Source organism: Stenella coeruleoalba, assembly GCF_951394435.1.
Source record: "Stenella coeruleoalba genome assembly, chromosome: 3".
NCBI classification, from domain to species: Eukaryota; Metazoa; Chordata; class Mammalia; order Artiodactyla; family Delphinidae; genus Stenella; species Stenella coeruleoalba.
This window is the reverse complement of record NC_137148.1, coordinates 108,183,099-108,200,538: the sequence shown is the minus strand read 5'-3', so window position 1 is coordinate 108,200,538 and position 17,440 is coordinate 108,183,099. Positions and strand designations below refer to the sequence as shown.

The window sequence follows — 17,440 nt, the reverse complement described above, 5'->3', positions numbered from 1 at the left end:
AATCCAAGAAGATATAACCATTATAAATATATATGCACTCAACACAGGAGCACCTCAATACATAAGGAAACTGCTAACAGTTATAAAAGTGGAAACAGTAACACAGTAATAGTGGGGGACTTTAACACCTCAGTTACACCAATGGACAGATCATCCAAACAGAAAATTAGTAAGGAAACACAAGCTTTAAATGACACAATAGACCAGATAGATTTGATATTTATAGGACATTCCAACCAAAAACAGATTACACTTTCTTCTCAAGTGTGCATGGAACATTCTCCAGGATAGATCACATCTTGGGTCACAAATTAAGCCTCAGTAAATTTAAGAAAATTGAAATCATATCAAGCATCTTTTCTGACCACAACACTATGAGATCAGAAATCAATTACAGGGAAAAAAATGTTAAAAACACAAACACATGGAGGCTAAACAATACATTACTAAATAACCAAGAGATCATTGAAGAAATCAAAGAGAAAATCAAAAAATATCTAGAGACAAATGACAACGAAAACACAATGATTCAAGACCTATGGGATGCAGCAAAAGCAGTTCTAAGAGGGAAGTTTATAGCTACACAAGCCTACTTCAAGAAACAAGAAAAATCTCAAACAATCTAACCTTACACCTAAAGGAACTAGAGAAAGAAAACAAACAAAACCCACAGTTAGTAGAAGGAAAGAAATCATAAAGATAAGAGCAGAAATAAATGAAATAGAAACAAAAAAAAACAATAGCAAAGATCATAAAACTAAAAACTGGTTCTGAGAAGATAAGCAAAATTGATAAACCATTAGCCAGACTCATCAAGAAAAAGAGGGAGAAGACTCAAATCAATAAAATTAGAAATGAAAAAGGAGAAGTTACAACAGACACCACAGAAATACAAAGCATCTAAGAGACTACTACAAGCAACGCTATGCCAATAAAATGAACAACCTGGAAGAAATGGACAAATTCTTCGGAAGGTATATAACCTTCCAAGACTGAACCAGGAAGAAATATAAACAGACCAATCACAAGTAATGAAATTGAAACTGTGATTAAAAATCTTCCAGCAAACAAAAGTCCAGGACCAGATGGTTTCACAGGTGAATTCTATCAAACATTTAGAGAAGAGCTAACACCCATCCTTCTCAAACTCCTCCAAAAAATTGCAGAGGAAGGAACACTCCCAGACTCATTCTATGAGGCTACCAACACTCTGACACCAAAACCAGACAAAGATACTACAAAAAAAAGAAAATTACCAACCAGTATCACTGATGAATATAGACACAAAAATCCTCAACAAAATACTGGCAAACAGAATCCAGCAACAAATTAAAAGAAGATATATATATATATATATATAATCATTATGTTGTATACTTGAAACTAATATAGTGTTATATGTCAACTATACCTCAATTAAAAAAAAAAGTCTCCTCAGCTTCAAACAGTTCACAAGCTAGTGGAAAAGACAGATTAACCAAAAGTCCAACAAATAGTGGTTTAAGTAAGAGATTTAACTTTCTCACATATCAAGAAATATAGATTAAGGCAACCCTAGGCTACTGCAGGTCCTTAGTACCACCAAGGACCCAGGCTCTTCTTTTTTTTCCTGTTCTGCTCCTCTTCATGTATGGTTTCTGTCTTCACTGCAGCTGTCACATCACATCTGCATTCCAGGCAGGAAGAGGGGAAAAGGGCGAAAAAGAGAGTGCTAGCTCGGCCTCTGCCTTTTAACAGGAAAACAATAGCTTTACTGGAAGCAACATTCAGTAGACAGCTGCTTACACTGACCAGAAAGGTACCACATGGTCTGAGATATCACTTTTTTTCGTCCCCTGTCACACCGTACTCTGAACACAATTTTTCAGTTAGTGAGACAGAAAGGATATTGAGAGGCAACAACCCATTCACCCTTTTAGCTACACAACATGAATATGCACCCTTCTTCCGATATATAGAATACTACATCCGTTTACTACTTGACTCCTAAGATCTCATCCATGTTCAAATCAAGGATCTCTAGCTGATGTGCTAGCCTTTCCATTAGGTCCAGCTGTGGCTCACATGGTAGATACCTACTGGACCATAGTAAAGAATAAACAGGATACAGCAATAAAAACCTGGAATGGAAAACACATGGCAGTTACTGCTCCACAGCAAATCCTAAATCCTAAATCCTTCTGGACAGAGAAGCAAAAGCTCCTTGCTTTTGGCAGAGCAATAAACTCTAGTCAGCCAAACTGGCAACACCTAATCCTGTTTTCTTTTCTTTGGGGAGACCCAAAGACCCTCTATTGTCCACTGTCCTTCAAGGCTTCTGGTCTGTCCTCTGGGGGATCCAGATGGAGATATTACAAAAAATGCCCTTCTTTGAGGCTCTGAAGCTTTCATAACCCACTTCCTGTTGATATGAGTTAAGGGACCCAGGGATGGCCTTAAGAGTGAAAGAGAGCTAACCAAACTTGGGGTTTCTTGGCAATACAATTTATTCAAAAACTTTATAACTTCCAATCTATTTTTTTCCAGTCATTTTCATGTGCAAGTAGCCACAGGCAAACATGCTGACACAGTTACTAAGCATGAAGATTTTCATTCTCTGGTTATGGTCTCTATGCTGTCCCATCTCCTTAACTCTTAGCTTAATGGACACTTCTTAACACAATGAAAAACTATAGGCTCCAGTGAGTAAATGCATCATATATCTGACCTTTGTCTGGCAAATGAGAAAGCTTGGGGCACTGATCTTATATTAGAGCTAAAAGACCCCCTGCTTGTATTGGCTTTAGTTTTAGTGGATAGAAGCAACTGGCAACAAGGCTCTAAATTATAGGTCCCTCAATCAGATTCCAGGTTGTAGCAAGAAGTGTCCCTTCGCAGAGTAGTACTTCTTTCCATCTTTGCTTTGAAGACTGACTAGCGCAACCTGCATTAATCCTCTTTTTCAATATTTTGCTGAAAGCAGGAAGAAATAACAAGCACACACTGACATTCTGATTATATCCCTTATTGCTGTAGCTGTACTCCCAAAAAACAGTAAGTTGCACTAACCTTACATTCACTACTACATAACAAGGGCCACCAGCTTAAGGCCTGTAATGGTCAGGTCCATGTTAACAACACTCCCCTCTATCCCTGTCTTCCATTCAACTAATTTCACATTTTAGGTTGTGTAATTTTCAGTATCTCACTTCTGGCAACAACTTCTGTTGTTCTTAGTTATAAGTAACAGAAGCTGACTCTGGCTAATGAGGCAGAAAAGGTATTCATTAACAGTTTATTGGTCTAACTCAAGGAATTACTGTGAAGGCTTAAGAATCAGGCAGGCTTGAGTCTAAGCTTCCAGGAACAATGTCCAAAGACATACCATAGAACTGGCCTGATGACAAAAACTGCTGCTGCCTATGGAGCACTAGAAATAACTACCACTATTTCTACCCTCATGGAGCACAACATGCTATACTTTGGATGTTGCCAGAAACTCAACTTTACTACATCTGTTCCTGCTACCACATCAATGACACTTCTGGATCAGTAACTTGACTCCGCAATCACTGATGCTAACTCCTGCCAGCAAAATGAGTTCTGTGCCAAGCCTCTTTTCTCAAGCTCACTTCCGAATACAGTACAGGTAGTGTGCTGCACCTATGTTAAATGCATGTGCCTGAGGTGCAAAGGAAACTGAGGAAATGAATATTCTAGATCCTATCCTGAGAATTTAGAACTCATAGAGATGGAAATTCCTGAAGTAAGACAAGGACATTCAAAAAGTGGTAAATAACCAGAAAAACTGTCAGATATTCATTACTCTATCCCTTCACACAATTTATCTTATTATGCAATCTTTGAAATCAAAAGGCATCCTACAATTGAATTTTTCTATATTCATTAATTGCTAATACTTTAATTAGGCCAAACATATTACAGTTATATTTACATGCAGTATACTATTTTTCACTGTGATTATTTTATTGATTATAAAATTCCTAACCTTGCTCTCTATATTAGATATCAAAGTACCAAAACAACATTAGTTTAGGAAGTTGTCAGATCTCAACAAGGAACCACACTAAGATCGTGATTTATTTCCTGTATTTTAGGCCCCTGAAAAAGCTTCTCTCTTATGGTCATATTAAATGTATCATTTAAAAATTAATTTCTTAAAATAAACATGTTTTAACTCAATTATGGCCCCAAATCAAAATTTAGGTCAAGATTTAAAAAAATAAATAAAAGAACAGAAGAGGAAGGTACATGTCCAAACTCATTTTATGAGTCCAGCATTAGCCTAATACTAAAACCAAACAAGCACACTATTAAGAAAATTACAGGCCAATGTCCCAGTTGAACATAGATGCAAAAACCCTCAACAAAATGACAGCAAACTGAATTCAACAATACATTAAAAGGATCATATACCATGATCAAGTGGCATTTATTCCAGAGATGCAAGGATTTTTCAATATCAGCAAATAAACGTGATACACCACATCAATAAAATGAAGGATAAAAATCATATGATCATGTAATAAATGCCAAAAAAAGCATTTGACAAAATTCAACATCTGTTTATGACAAAAACCTCTCAACAAAGTGAGTACAGAGGGAATATACCTCAACATAATGAAGACCATATATGAGAAGCCTACAGCTAACATCATACTCAATGGTGAAAACCTGAAAGCTTTCCCTCTAAGATCAGGAACAAGACAAGGATGCCTACCCACTACTTTCATTCAACACAATTTTGCAAGTCCTAGCCAGAGCAACCAGGCAAGAAAAAGAAATACAGGCATCCAAATTGGAAAGAAGTAAAACTGTCACTGTTTGAACATGACATGACATTACATAAAGAAAATCCTAAAGAATCCACCAAGAAACTGTTAGAACTAATAAACAAATTTGGTAAAGTTGTAGGATACAAAAGCAATACAAAAAATCTGTTGCATTTCTATACACTAATAATGAATGGAATAAACATCAGAAAGAGCAATTAAGAAAAAAACCCTATTAACAATTGCATACAAATGAATAAAATATCTAGGAATATATTTAACCAAGGAGGGAGAGACTGGTACCCTGAAAACTATAAGACACTGATGAAAGAAACTGAAAACACAAATAAATGGAAAGATATTGTGTCCTCATGGATTGGAAGAATTAATATTATCATTAAAATGTCCATACTACCAAAGGCAATCTACACATTCAATGCAATTTTTTTTTTTTTTTTTGAGTTACGCGGGCCTCTCACTGTTGTGGCCTCTCCCGTTGTGGAGCACAGGCTCCAGATGCGCAGGCTCAGCGGCCATGGCTCACGGGCCCAGCCGCTCCGCGGCATGTGGGATCTTCCCAGACCAGGTCACAAACCCGTGTCCCCTGCATCGGCAGGCGGACTCTCAACCACTGCGCCACCAGAGAAGCTCTCAATGCAATTCTTATCAACATTTCAATGCCATTTTTCACATAAACAGAACAAACAATCCTAAAATTTGTAACATGAAAGACCCTGAATAGCCAAAACAATCTTGAGAAAGAACAAGGCTGACAATATCACACTTCCTCATTTCAAACTATACTACAAATCTATAACAATCAAAACAGTATGGTATTGGCATAAAAGAAAAACAGCACACAACAACCACCAAAAATGGAACACACAGACACAGAGAAAAGATCTGTGGTTGTCAAAGGTAGGATCAGGGTGTGTGTGTGAAACAGGTGAGGCTGGTCAAAAAGTATAAACTTCGAGTTATAAGACAGATAAGCTCTGGTGATGCAATGTACAGCATGGTAACTATAGTTAAAAATACTGTATTGTACACTACAAAGCTACAGTAATCAAAACAGTGTGGTATTGACACAAAAACAAACATGGATCAATGGAACAGAATAGAGAGCCCAGAAATAAATCCATATACCTATGGTCAAATCTTTGACAAAAGAAGCAAGAATATATAATGGAAAACAGTCTCTTCAGCAAGTGGTGCTGGGAAAGTTGGACAGGTGCATGTAAAATAATGAGGTTAGAACACACCCTCACACCACACACAAAAAATAAACTTCAAATGCCTTAAAGACTTAGACATAAGACATGACACCATAAAACTCCTAGAAGAGAAGAGAGGCAAAGCATTCTCTGACATAGATCATATCAATGTTTTCTTAGGTGAGTCTCCTAAGGCAATAGAAATAAAAGCAAAAATAAACAAATGGGACCTAATCAAAGTTACAAGCTTTTGTACAGCAAAGTAAACCATAAACAAAATGAAAAGACAACCTACAGACTGGGAGAAAATATCTGCAAATGATATGACTGACAAGGGCTTAATTTCCAAAATATACCAACAGTTCACAAAACTCAACAATTAAAACAAACCCAATTGAAAAACGGGCAAAAGATCTAAATAGACATTTCTCCAAAGACATACAGATGACCAATAGGCACATGAAAATCTGCTCAACATCACTAATCATTAGAGAAATGCAAATCAAAACTACAGTGAGGTACCACCTCACACCAGTCAGAAAGGCCATCAGGAAAAAAATTACAAATAACAAATGCTGGAGAGGGTGTGGAAAAAAGAGAACCCTCCTACTTGTTGGTAGGAATGTAAATTGGTGCAGCCACTACAGAAAACAGTATGAAGGTGCCTCAAAAAACTAAAAATAGACTGGGTCGTTCGCCTGCGAGTCGCAGAGGCACCTGCTGCAGCTGCCGCATCTCTGAGCATGGCTGACAGCAAGCCCAAGCCCCCCAAGCCTGCCAACAAGACGCCCCCCAAGTCCCCAGGGGACCCCACGAAGGACAAGGCAGCCAAGAGGCTGTCACTAGAGTTGGAGGACGCCAGCGAAGGGGGAGCCACCACGGCCCGGAGCCCAGCGCCCTGGAGGAGGTTTACGGTGCACTGGTACACCAGAGCCACCTGTAAGGAGATGCATGGCAAGAACTGGTCCAAGCTGTGCAGGGACTGCCAGGTGATCGATGGCAGGAACATGACCGTCACCGACATGGACATCATCTTCAGCAAGATCAAGGGCAAGTCCTGCAGGACCATCACATTTGAGCAGTTCAAGGAAGCTCTGGAGGAGCTGGCCAAGAAGAGATTCAAAGACAAGAGCCGTGAGGAGGCCACCCAAGAGGTGCACAGGCTCACTGAGGGCAAGGCCCCCATCATTTCGGGGGTGATGAAAGCCATCTCCTCGCTCACCGTGTCGCGGCTCACGGACACCACCAAGTTCACGGGCTCCACAAGGAGTGCTTCGACCCGTCCAGAAGGCGCAAGGGCAGGGCGGGCCACGTGGACCTGGTGGACGAGTCAGGCTATGTGCCGGGCTACAAGCACGCGGGCACCTACGACCAGAAGGTGCAGGGGAACAAGAAGCCGGTGGGGCCTTCTCCTGTCGCCCGGTCCCCCCCGCCGCCTCACACTTCGTTATATTCCTGTGCTTGAAGGCAGAACTCTGACCCAGGGCTGGACAGCCGCGGAGGCACGAGGCCTCCCTCCCCGGCGGACCCGCACTCCCCTCGACCCCAGCTTTGGCCCCGACTCACCTTTCCTAACACAACTGCCTCGTCCCTGCCAGGAAGTGGGCAGATGACCCTTTCCAAAGTGTCTCCCAGGGCCAGACCACACCGGCCACTGGTTTGCAGCAAAGGGGGTGTTTTAAAGGAGCTGGTGGGCAGACGCTGTCTGGGGGTGCTGACCCGCAAGCGCCAAGGCACCAACCAGCAGCACCGATAAAGCAGACGGAGCCCTGGACAGGGCGCCGCAGTGCCCAGAGAGCACCACGCAGGTATGGGAGGCACACCGTGCACGCTTGCACACCCACGCACACATGCACGCACATACATTCACCCACGCATGCACCTACGCACACACTCGCTAAGCACCCACAACACACGCACACGCACACATGTAGCTACGCACGCACCCACGCACGCACACGCATGCACCCACACGCGCTCAGGCACACAAACCGACGACCAGGTCTGCGCTGATGGCGGGCGCCGAGCTGAGGGCTGCAGTGCAAAGGAAGAAGCCTCCTCTGTCGCTCAAAGTGACTTGAAGTGTGATGTCACAAGATTTCAAAATGGAAACTAAGGGCAATTCATTTCGCTTCTCTGAGAAGAAACAGGAAACAGTGATGCATGTTTATTCTCAGAATGGCTCAGGGAAGACTCAGAATATTCCGTCTCTGTGACTCCCTCCCAATGGCCCCTGTCTCCCGGCCCTGAGCGGGGAAGACCCCCAGGGGCCGGGCCCTGGACTAGAGGCTGCGGGTGGCCCGCCGGCTCTCTCCTTGCTCCTCCGGCCGCTGTGGTTCCTCTGGCCTCTCTGGAACCTCCGTGAGCAGCCTTCCCCGTCCTCCCTGCCCTGGAGTGCAGAAACCGCAGGGCAGGGCCAGGCCAGGGGAGGGCCAGAGGCCGGCAGCATCTGCAGGGTTTGGTTTCTCTGAGAGGCCAGAGGTGGGGCCTCCTGCTGTCACAGTGGGCCCTTGGCAATGTGTCCCTTTGCATGGACATGGCCACAGCCTGGCGGGTAATGCTCTGGGCCCTGTGGTCCTGGTTTTGGTCCTGGGGGAAGCCCATGGCAGCCCCTGGGGAATGCGTCCCAGGAATCCAACTGCCCTGCCGCTATCTGTCCTGTGTCCAGGGCAGCAGGCCAGTTAGGGGCACCCCTCCATGGACACATGGCCTGGCCCACGGCACAGGTGGCCGTGAGTGCCACAGCACTGCCATGGCAGGTACGTTGGCCACAGCTGGACCTGGGAGACCCCACCCACCCACACAGAGGGGCTCAGGCCAGCGCTCCTAGCCGACACGGCCACTCGCACGGGGCTCCCCCTGGGATGGCAGTGGCCTCTGCAGGCAGCTTCGTCCTGAGGTCCTGGCACCTCACCACACTGTCACCCAAGAAGTGATGGAGCACAGGTCCGGGGTCACTGCGAGGATGTGAATCGCTGCCGTCTAGAAAGTTTCTAAAACTTGGGGATCCGAACCTGCCCGGCCAGGCCCCCAATCCACCACCAGGAAACTGAGGCCCGAGGGCTGGGGGAAAGCAGGCAGGACACCGACCCCCACCCTAGGCTCCTCTCCTCCCTCCAGAGGCAAGAGTCACCTGGGGAATCACGTCTGCAGAGAACTCTGAACGTGCAGAGTGTTTCTGAGCACTAAGTTCATCACAGATGGGAAAGCCCGTGTTCCAGGGTCAGCCGGTTCCTCTCCGTGGACTCGGGACAGGACTCCTCCCCAGACCCATGCTCTACCCATTCGCTGCGGGTCTCTGCCTGCCTGACAGCCCGGCGCCCCCCCCACAGCCGTCCCACAGCAGGACCCTGGAGTCCAGCCCTCCCAGCTGGTCAGGGGCTGGCCTGCCCGGGAGCACACGGGAGGTGGTCTGAGCAGAAGAAACCACGCCAGTGGCATCCTGGGACGCTTCCTCACGCTGCCCCCACCCCGGGGCCGGCCTGCAGGGCCGACACCACCCGCTGCAGGAAACCATCTTCCCGATGGTTACAGCAGCACCTCCTCCTTGGGTTAAGGAAAGTCAACTGCACACAGCTGCCCCCGTGGCCATCCCTGCCTCAGCCCCACACTTGCGGGCTCCCAAACTGCTGAGGCCGAGGTGTCCAGGTGGGTCTCAGGTGTCCCCAACCCGCCTGAGGCTTCTTTCCCAAAGTGTAGCTCTGGAAGCACATCTCCCGCTCAGGGCAGGAGGAAGCGGTGGCCCCCTCCCCGTCGGCTCTATCACGGCATCTGTGTGTAGCCCCAACACAGCACATCGCTCGGGCTCCCAGCTCTGCACAGACACACATGCCTCCCTCAGGCTCTGGACACTGTGGACACACAGGCAAGTGTGCATCTTTGCTACATGTTCTATGCAATACCCATTCGCTTCTACTAACTGCGGTTAACTAGGAACTACATATCTCTCTGTGAACAAAGGAAACTGCACAGCAAGACCACCAGGAAGCAGGGACCCGTGGTCAGGGCGAACCATGCTGACTGCGCCGAGTGCCGGGACAGCAGAGCAAGCGTTTGAGAACACTGATCGCACCACAGCACTTATTTACTTCTACTTAATGCTCTAGGATAAGCAACTAGACGGTGGTCAGTTCACCAAAATTGAAGTTCAAATTACGTAAGTTTAAAATATTATAGGAAGAGATCTATATTTATACTGGAGTATTTTTTTTTTAAGAAGATGTTGGGTAGGAGTTTATTAATTAATTAATTTTTGCTGTGTTGGGTCTTCCTTTCTGTGCGAGGGCTTTCTCTAGTTGTGGCAAGCGGGGGCCACTCTTCATCACGGTGCGCAGGCCTCTCACTACCGTGGCCTCTCGTTGCGGAGCACAAGTTCCAGACGCGAGGCTCAGTAGTTGTGGCTCACGGGCCTAGTTGCTCCGCGGCATGTAGGATCCTCCCAGGCCAGGGCTCAAACCCGTGTCCCCTGCATTAGCAGGCAGATTCTCAACCACTGTGCCACCAGGGAAGCTCCCCATAGTGGAGTATTTTTCCACCTCGAATATCCTCAGTCTTAAGGTTTGAGGCCGATGAAAATTAGGAAGAGGCACGCGGAGCTCCAGCGGCATCGCCTCCTGTCTAAGCTGCTCTATGTCCACGCCCCAGTGGCTAAGAACTCAGGGCAGGCCGTGGCGTCCCTCTGAAGCACCAAGTGGACAGAGGCTCACACACCTGAAGCCTGGGCCTGCTCAGCCACCGGCTGTCATGAATCAAGTTTTAACAGCACACAGCCCCACCATGCACCGCGCAACGCCTGTGGCTGCTTCTCTGGCTATGCCGGCGGCAGGGAGAAGATAAGTCACAGATGCCATGGCCTACGAAACCTACAGCAGTCACCGCCTGGGCCTTTAGGGGAGGCTGCTGGTGCTGCCTCCACCCCTGAGGACCCAGCAGGCTCCTTCCTCTGGGAGTGTTCCCACACAAGCTGGCACACCCCGTCCCACAGTGCACGCAGGTGGGGACACTGCAGTCCCCTGTCCGTACGATCAGGTTGACAATTCAGCTGTACTGTGAAGTCACCACGAGGCTAGAATGTCCTTAGAATGCTGACCCTGAGTAGCTTTCCTCCAATGACTGACTACTGAGCGCTCTGTGAAGTCCCGTGGCTTGGGCGTGTGGAGAGTGTGGCTGGTGGTTGCCCGGCACTTTGAGATGCTTTGGTTAACTCTCTCTCTTCCCCAAACCAAGCCAAACAACAAAGGAAACGCACGTAACTCAAATTTGAAAGGGAGCATATGCTACTAGTTTGAACTAAGTTTTTTTCAGGAAAGGGAAATAAATGTATATATAGATGGGGGGGGAGCTAAAAATAGAGTTGCCATAAGATCCAGCAATCCTACTCCTGGGCATATATTTGAAACTATAATATGAAAAGATTCATACACCCCTATGTTTATAGCAACACTATTCACAATAACCAAGACACAGAAGCAACCTAAATGTTCATCAACAGATGAATGCATAAAGAAGATGTGGTATAAATACACAGTGGAATACTACTCAAACACAAAAAATAATAAAATAATGCCATTTGCAGCAACATAGATGGATCTAAAGATTATCATACTAAGTGAAGTCAGAAACAGAAAGACAAATACCATATGATATCACTTACATGTGGAATCTAAAATATGACATAAATAAACTTATCTAGAAACAGAAACAGACTCACGGACATAGAGAACAGACTTGTGGTTGCCAAAGGGGAGGGCTGGTATGGGAGGGATGGACTGGGAGTTTGGGATTAGCAGATGCAAACTACTATAAATAGAATGGATAAACAACAAAGTCCTACTGTATAGCACAGGGAACTATATTCAATATCCTGTAATAAACCATAATGGAAAAGAATATGAAAAAGAATGTATATATGTATAACTGAATCACTTTGCTGTACAGCAGAAATTAACATAACATTGTAAATCAACTACTTCAATAAAATAAATGTTAAAAATACTGTACTGTGTATTTGAAAGATGCTAACAGTAAATCTTAAAAGTTCTCATCACAAGAAAAAAATTTGTCACTGTATATGGTCATGGATATTAACTAAAAACTTACTGTGGTAATCATTTCACTATATACACATATATGTTGTATACATAATGAAATGATTATATATAACCATTATGTTGCACACCTAAAACTAATACAATGTTGTATGTTAACTGTCAATTAAAAAAAATCTTTCAATGGCATGGTTTGTAAGAGTGTGAAAATCACAGAGGCATTTAGGATATAAATAATTTATAGGACATTAAAATATTTAACTCTGCAATTATAAAAAGTCTCTAAATATATAAAACACAAAAATACAAATGAGTTTAAATAGACAACTTGCATACAAAATTTTCTTTTTTTATAATTAATTTTTTATTGGAGTATAGTTGCTTTACAATGTTGTTAGTTTCTACTGTACAGCAAAGTGAATCACCTATATATATATATATATATATACACATATATGTATATATATACATATGTGTGTGTATATATATATATATATATACACACACACACACATACATATATATATACATACACCTCCTTTTGGATTTCCTTCCCATTTAGGTCACCGCAGAGCACTGAGTAGAGTTCCCTGAGCTATAAGGCAGGTTCTCATTAGTTATCTATTTTATACATAGTATCAATAGTGTATATATGTCAATCCCAAACTCCCAATTCATCCCACCCTCCCCCGTCCCCCCTTGGTGTCCATACATTTGTTCTCTATGTCTGTGTCTCTACTTCTGTTTTGCAAATAAGATGATCTATACCATTTTTTCTAGATTCCACATATATGCGTTAATATGCGATATTTGTTTTTCTCTTTCTGACTTACTTCACTCTGTATGACAGTCTCTAGGTCCATCCACGTCTCTACAAATGACCCAATTTTGTTCCTTTTTATAGCTGAGTAATATTCCATTGTATACAGGTATCACATTCTTCTTTATCCATTCCTCTGTTGATGGACATTTAGGTTGCTCAAAATTGTTTTCTTTAAGAACCTCTTCCTGACCCACCAAGTTTGGGATTTGGAGCTCTGCCTATGTACCTGAACAGCCCCTCTACCTCTCCTGATATGGCAGCCAAAGGACTGTGACTGAACACTTTATTGTTTATCTTCTAATACGGTGCTCTAAGTTCCATAAAGACTGACCACTGTTCTATTCTTAGTGCCTAGCACAACAGGTATTGAATAAATGGTTGTTGAATCACATTAACCTACCTTAGAATACAAACTATAAAGATAGTTTAGGGCAAAGACAAATATAAAAAACCAAAGGACAGAAGTTTAAAAACACATCTGAAATAAAGAATAGCTTCCTAGAGCTTTTTTTTTCTCTTTCAGTACTGTTCTTTATTATTTTCCAATTAAAAAAAAAACACCTTATTTTACAATCACTTAGGTAACACAATGCAGACAAAGAATATATTTAACCTTTTTTTCTTCAGCAATATCCACTCTGTGAAATATGGAGAAGACTCACGATATAGGCCTCTGATCTCAAAGAGTTCAAATTCTGGGGACCTTGTTAAATATGCAGATATCCTCTGCTTTTCTGCACAAGCACATTAGCCAGAAAATATGTCTTCTTAAAGCCTCTGACCTTGAAGCACATATCGCAAAAAACTCCTTCCATCCATAGGCAGAAACGTTTATCCATCATCCTCCTTCTTTACTAGCTCATCATTCATCCCACCCATGTTTGTTTTAATTCTCAGCAATATCATATTGCTCTCTGGTGACTTTGAGATCCTTTGTAGGTGGCATGAATGCTAAAATGGTTGCATTGTGGTACATCAAATCCATGGTATGAGATTATTCATCCATTTAAAACAAACAAAACGAAAAACAGCATGCTACGTGTTCTTTAAACCCTGTCTAAATGGTGTGCTGCATAAAATCTTGTAAAAGGATAAGAAAAGGAAGAAAAGCAACTGTCCAAAGGTCCAAAGTATATTGAACCACTAGGGAGAAAAATGATGATGGAACAATAAAGGTAAACTCTGGATCAGAAATGGCATTTTTTCCTACAATTAACGAATATTCATGAATAACTATAGATAAAATAATGAGTGAGACAGTTCCTGCCTCAGGGAGTCTGATATCTAGCACCAGAGAGAGAAATAAAGCACATATACACATCACAAAGATAATACCCAATGGCAAGCTGGGTAAATAATCTGAAGGGAGATTACAAGGTACCATGAGAGCATATGAAAAGGGTATATACTGTTTTGTTTTTTTTTTTTTTTTTTTTTTTTTTGGCGGTACGTGGGCCTCTCACTGTTGTGGCCTCTCCCGTTGTGGAGCACAGGCTCCGGACGCGCAGGCTCAGCGGCCATGGCTCACGGGCCCAGCCGCTCCACGGCATGTGGGATCTTCCCAGACCGGGGCACGAACCCGTGTCCCCTGCATCGGCAGGCGGACTCTCAACCACTGCGCCACCAGGGAAGCCCTATACTGTTTTTAAAAAAATGTATCACACATGTTCAGAAGCATGTTCCTATTTTGTTTGTCTTACATATATACCAGACAGGAAGTTAAAAAAACATGGATAATGCTACTCAGAAACTAAGTAAATATGTAGCTTGAGTTTTCTTGGTACCATCTATAACCATACATCTGGTTACTGTCTATAGAATATATGTTTCATAAAGGCCAACACTGAAACCAGTTGACCAATATCCATATTAGAAAGAGGGCTTTGAAAATGTCAATAGTCAATGACAAAGCAAGTATAGAAAAATACTGAAATTAACTCATTGTTCTAAGTCATAGTTAGTTTTCACTTTTCTACAGAAAACCTAGGAAGGCTAGAATGGACCAATGATGAGACTGATATGAATTAAAATTTATGATTAATCCAAATTCATGTACCTGTGATCATACCAAAAAAAATAAAAATACAAAAAAAGTAGGGAATGCTTGGAAAGAAAATAGTTTTCCCAATATTTTTGAGATTTTAAAAATAAGGAGTTTTTCTCAAATGATGAAATTATACTATCTATAATAAAGAATAGTGAAATTATCTTCAAGGATAAGGAAAGCAGTCTTTTTTAAAAGGAAAAAAAGAGAAATTATTTAGGATAAAGAGTTCTTTCTGCTACTCAGTAGTTAATTTCCACTGTAGATATTACTTAGAAGGGAGAAAAAAAGAGATGGATTGAGAATTTACGCATACAGGTAATTAATTTTGCAGATGAAGTTTCATTTCATTATTTTCAGTTTCTATTATTTTTCATGTTGGGACTTTATCTGATCTTTTTTAGAGATACACAGTCATAACTCTATTTTCTAGGCAAGCAGGATTTTAATTCCTCTCACTTCTGTATGTCAGTAAAGACATTGCTAAAATATGTGGAGGAATTTTACTTAAAGTAAGTTCTTAAAACAGATTAAAGACTCAAATTTGTTCTATCTTAAACCCATAGGAATAAAGTAGGAAAAAGAGACCCATATATAACTTAACAGAAAGAATGAGGCCTTTATTAAGGCAATATAGCATTAGATACTAATAATCATGTACGAGTCAAAATTTTCAATCTTGTGGAAAAATTAAACTATACAGAAAACCAAAAGAAAAAAAGAAATTTAAACCAATATTATCATATTTAAAACCAGGCTTCTGAAATATAGCTATCAAATTTAGTTATCTGAAATAACCTAAATTTTTATTCATATAATAAAGATAATATTTTGCTATAATTACCCATATAAAATTTTGGCTATAGTACACAGAAGCTCTAAAGATTATTATTAAGATTAAAGATAATGACTACAAATTTTCAATTTAGGATTAACCATGTTTATTGCCCTTAGAAATATAACTGGATCTGATAATTTCTGATAAATACTCATGAACTAAAAATAAATTTAAAAGTCCTATAGGACATATACTACTAGATATTAAGATTTACTGTAAGGCTGTAGTAATCAAGACATTATGGGTTGTGATGCAAGGACGGAAAAACAAACTAATTGAAGAGATTATAAAGTCCAGAAACAGATGCACACATATAGTTATTTGATTTTTTTTAACTTTTTATTTCATATTGGAGTATAGCCAATTAACAATGTTGTGAAAGTTTCAGGTGCACAGCAAAGTGACTCAGCCATACATATACATGTATCCATTCTCCCCCAGACTCCCTCCCGTCCAGGCTGCCACATAAAACTGAGCAGAGTGCCCTGTGCTATACTAATTATACTTTAGATGTAATTATTTTTATACCGTTTTAAAGACTACTTTCCCAACAGAAAGTTGTTTTTTTTTTTATGTCCATGCCTCTCTCTCGCTTTGTCAGCTTACCCTTCCCCCTCCCCATATCCTCAAGTCCATTCTCTAGCAGGTCTGTGTCTTTATTCCTGTCTTACCCCTAGGTTCTTCATGACATTTTTTTCTTCTTAAATTCCATATATATGTGTTAGCAAACAGTATTTGTCTTTCTCTTTCTGACTTACTTCACACTGTATGACAGACGCTAGGTCTATCCACCTCATTACAAATAGCTCAATTTCGTTTCTTTTTATGGCTGAGTAATATTCCATTGTATATATGTGCCACATCTTCTTTATCCATTCAACAGATGATGGACACTTAGGTTGTTTCCATCTCCGGGCTATTGTAAATAGAGCTGCAATGAACATTTTGGTACATGACTCTTTTTGAATTATGGTTTTCTCAGGGTATATGCCTAGTAGTGGGATTGCTGGGTCGTATGATAGTTCTATTTGTAGTTTTTTAAGGAACCTCCATACTGTTCTCCACAGTGGCTGTATCCATTTACATTCCCACCAACAGTGCAAGAGGGTTGCCTTTTCTCCACACCCTATCCAGCATTTATTGTTTCTAGATTTTTTGATGATGGCCATTCCGACTGGTGTGACATGATATCTCATTGTAGTTTTGATTTGCATTTCTCTAATGATTAATGAAGTTGAGCATTCTTTCATGTGTTTGTTGGCAGTCTGTATATCTTCTTTGGAGAAATGTCTATTTAGGTCTTCTGCCCATTTTTGGATTGGGTTGTTTGTTTTTTTCTTATTGAGCTGCATGAGCTGCTTATAAATTTTGGAGATTAATCCTTTGTCAGCTGCTTCATTTGCAAATATTTTCTCCCATTCTGAGGGTGGTCTTTTGGTCTTGTTTATGGTTTCCTTTGCTGTGCAAAAGCTTTGACGTTTCATTAGGACCCATTTGTTTATTTTTGTTTTTATTTCCATTTCTCTAGGAGGTGGGTCAAAAAGGATCTTGCTGTGATTTATGTCATAGAGTGTTCTGCCTATGTTTTCCTCTAAGAGTTTGATAGTTTCTGGCCTTCCATTTAGGTCTTTAATCCATTTTGAGCCTATTTTTGTGTATGGTGTTAGGGAGTGTTCTAATCTCATACTTTTACATGTACCTG

The 17,440-nt window shown here is 41.8% G+C and overlaps 1 protein-coding gene and 1 pseudogene across 7 annotated transcripts in view; one reads left to right on the top strand and one right to left on the bottom strand.

Moving 5' to 3' along the window:
- LYRM7 (LYR motif containing 7) overlaps positions 1-17,440 on the bottom strand; it is a 49,945-nt gene that overhangs the window by 12,332 nt on the left and 20,173 nt on the right. The gene's annotated exons all lie outside the window — the stretch shown is intronic.
- Positions 6,730-7,973, top strand: LOC307184822 (tubulin polymerization-promoting protein-like; annotated as a pseudogene). Its single transcript has one exon. The product of its transcript is annotated as a tubulin polymerization-promoting protein-like (transcript).